At 35.2% G+C, this 3792-nt stretch overlaps 1 long non-coding RNA gene across 1 annotated transcript; it reads right to left on the bottom strand.

Annotated features, from left to right (window-relative positions):
• Positions 1 to 1889: 1889 nt before the first annotated feature.
• Positions 1890 to 3397, bottom strand: LOC113968204. Its single transcript, XR_003534420.1, has 3 exons — positions 3313 to 3397; positions 2309 to 2417; positions 1890 to 1922 (listed from the first exon to the last, which is right to left on the bottom strand). It is a non-coding gene; the product is annotated as an uncharacterized LOC113968204 (long non-coding RNA).
• Between the last annotated feature and the right edge of the window lie 395 nt (positions 3398 to 3792).

Genomic DNA, 3792 nt, shown 5'->3' with positions numbered 1-3792 from the left:
CATTTACAGGTTTTCATTTGGCTTTATGGCAAATGAAGAATGGGAGAGGGTTAAGGACTGGTTTAAAATGTCTTAATGTTTCGCATGTAAATAATTGTTAATTAACCAAAACTCCATTAGGAAGTTAATAGTGGACAATTAATTTAAATGGAAATGTTCGCACTACTTCACAGTTTTGTCAAGGCGCAGTACAGGCAGTGTGTTAAATCACCACATTTTTCCAACAAGCTATTTGAAATCTGTGGCAGCCGGATTTGATTGATGCAGTGTACCAGAGAGCATAAGTATTGCAGAAAATGCTATTTCAGAGTTCAAAGCAGTAGAAAAATTGCTGTTTAATAATTTAGCAGTGAAATGAAAATAATGTAAAGAAGATTAGCCATGGTCTTTTATTGGGTGTTATTCATAGTAACATTCTCATTTCTAGACCTGGTTTTTTTCAAATTATATTTTTAATCAAATTCTTTGAATGAAAGCTTTGTTCTTTTTAGTGAGAGTGAGGCCAGAGGGGAGACCTCTTCTAAAAGAACAAACTATCTTATGTTCAGCAATATGGCAGAACTAAAATTTGCTCTGTGTATCTTACTTTCCTTTTGTTTCTGTCACAATGATACACAAACAATTCAGTAGAAACCTCTGTCCCTCTGGAAGCTATTGTTTTCTTTGTGTGAACTCTTCAAAAGCACTTGCAAACATTCAGCTGCATCCTGTTTTAATATAGCACAGATGAGAAGTGGAGTACTATCACATTCAGTGTTTCTCCTGTGCCCAGGGCTTCCTTTACACTCAAGATGAGTTGCTTTGCCAGAGTACACAATGTCTCTTACACACGCCCATTTCCACGCAGTTACAGTTCTCTTCACAGAAATCCTGAAGAACAGGAATCCCAGGACATCTGAAATATAGTAAATTCAGACTGCAAATCCTTATATTGGACACATAAAGTAATAGATTCTTGTGTCAATAGCATCCACATCTCATATTTCCAGGAAGATCTAAAAATTATTTAGATGCACATCTTTGAAAAAGCAAAACATAGTGTTATCTGTTTGCAGTTTTTTTCTGTACAACTTCCTCCACTGAAATAATTATTCAAAGCCATTTGAACATGCTTATCAGTCAGCTGGTCAATCTGGTGAAATCTCAGTTCTAAGAATTTCCACAATTGTTCAGCAAATTGTTCAGTTTCAAATGTTGATTAATCTGATTGAATATCCTGGCTAATGGAAATCCAGTTTTCAATAGAGAATATTTGCTAAATCCTCTCTATATTTGAGAATACAAACACAGGTTGCAAATGTATTTGGGTCATTGCCTCATCCTATATTTTTTCCAGCATTCAGCATACCTGGCCTGAGCCTTTTGCTTGTTATCTAACCACAAAAGAACAATTTTCATAAGAGTAATAATTCATATAAGAGTGTTTTTAAATTTGAACTGGTAAAAACATCCTGTAAATTAATTCAGATATTATTTTACTTGACAACAGGTTTATTAATGAAACAGATATAGGTTTCTGGAATTCCAAACACAGCTGTAACAATGGAGATTTTTTGCTGCAGTATATATCCCCTACTGTGCAAAAATATCCACTAAGACATTATAAGATTAAGCCAGTCTAGACCTGTTGTTTAAAGAAAATCACCAGCAGTCACTGCTCTCTTTATAGAGTCTGCAACAGCATTATCTAGCAACTTCTAGTACTTTGATGCTGCTCAGAGATTGGAAGGCCCCATTCATTACATCAGTCATTCTAGATTCATCTTTTGGCTCATTGTGCTCTCTGATTCCAGAATCTTCCAATTTCTAAAAATCTTACAGGTTCTAAATACATTTTCAGTGGGTTTTCAATAAATTTTCAAAGAGCTGCTTTTTTTCCTTAATTCCCATTTTTTGTCTTCCTACATACTGCAGATTTACTTCTGTAAAGTAAAATTAAGAATACAATTTTATATATATTGTTTACATATGGAAGGTTATATTTGCAGATACTATTTTGTTTTCTGTTTTATAATGAAATGAAAGAATAAACATTCTTTCCAGTCAAAATACAAGATACACAACATATAAATTGCAAAGCTGTTTTCTCAGTTCTGTAAGCAGCAATGCATACAGGTAAAGCAGTGCATGTGCAACAGTCTGAAAATATCAAGCTGCAGGGTACCTCGTATGTTAACTTGACATAAAGTGAAATCAAGCAGGAGCCAGCAAATACTGATTCTTATCACAGATGCTATAGCATATCTTACAGTTGCTAACAAATAGCTTACATTTTCTTGTAAAAGAAATAGGGAGAAAACATGCTGACCTTTTTAACAGACAATAGAATCACCTTCTGCTGGGAATATTCACACCTTTAAATTTACCAAGGTGTTTAGTTGCTGTCCTGGAACCATGTCAGCGTGTCTAGCTTCTTTCTGTATTAGGTGCATTGGAAACAATGCCACAGCAATTACTTAATTTTTAAAAAGAGATGAAAATGAACTTAAGGAATTCTAAATAGGTGTTGTCAAAGGACATATACAACCTTGTGTTTCTTAGTCATGTATGACAAAACACTGAGAAACATGATCAGGGAACAGAGATCATCAATTTAAAAGAATCACTGATTTAAATGAACAAGAAATACTATCCACAGGAAATTATTCAAGATTTTAATTAGGAATAAGCCTTACAGAAAATGAATCAGAGTATAAAAACAGTTGTTCATAAATCACATTTTTTTGCATTGAATTTCTTAAAGAATTACATGCTGGATTTTTAAACATCAATTCTTGGAATCCCAAAACAGTAATAAAGTTCATTTTTTAAGAATTCCATTTGTCATTTTCCCTATATAGACTCCACAAAGCATTCCCATAATGTGAACTTTTTCCTATTTAATTAATGTCTGTTTAAATCAAAAGGAATTACTAGTTTGGGATTTGGGAAGAAAAATAAAAAATTGCTTATGTAGACAAAGATAACTGTCCTGTGTAGAAAGCAGATGCAAAGCATTTTATTCTGATTTTTATTAAGACAATACATCAAGGTTTTGTAAACCTGTGCCTACTACATGGGCCTTTTGAAGCTGAGACTAGGCAATGCCACTAAACTGTGAATTAGCATGGGAATTTAATCACTGCTGTGGTATATGTGGGTGCGTGTTCTTCAGAAAGCTCTTTAAAATGCCTTAGATTTTACATCTGCAGAAATAAGTGCTGATTTACTAAATTACTGATAGCTGTGAAATATTCAGTTAATGGAAGAGAATTACAAAATAACTTTAAAATTACAGTATAATTTGTGTTGAAAGCATCCTGCTGAGTTTACCTGGACCAACCAGCCTGCTCGAGCGGGGTCAGTTATAGCAGATTGCCTCAGACTGTGTTCAGGCTTTGAATATCTCCACAGATGGACACCTCACAACCATTCTGGTCAACATGTGCCAGTGTTGTACCAACCTCACAGTTGGTTTTCTTGGATTCAGATTAAACTGCCTATTTTTTAATTTGTGGCCATTGTCTCTCCTGCCACTGTGTAGTAGTGAGAGGAGTCTGCCTACTACATCTTCAATTCTCCCATCAGGTGATTATATGCATGGGTGATAACCAGGTCAAAGAGTCCCACTTCACTCAACCTGTCCACTCCAGTATCTAATAATTTCTGTGGCCCTTCATTGGGTGCGTTCCATAAAAGTCCACATCTTTCTTGTACTCGGAAGTGCAGAAGGGGCACTGCACTCCAGACATGTTTCATCAGGGCTGAGCAGAGGAAAAGGATGACCCTCCTCAGCTGCTGGCAACAGCCCAG

This window comes from Neopelma chrysocephalum, unplaced genomic scaffold (assembly GCF_003984885.1).
Source record: "Neopelma chrysocephalum unplaced genomic scaffold, ASM398488v2 Primary Assembly neopelma1_66, whole genome shotgun sequence".
In the NCBI taxonomy this organism is placed as follows: domain Eukaryota; kingdom Metazoa; phylum Chordata; class Aves; order Passeriformes; family Pipridae; genus Neopelma; species Neopelma chrysocephalum.
The sequence above is the reverse complement of the archived record's forward strand: the minus strand, read 5'-3'. Positions and strand labels throughout refer to the sequence as shown.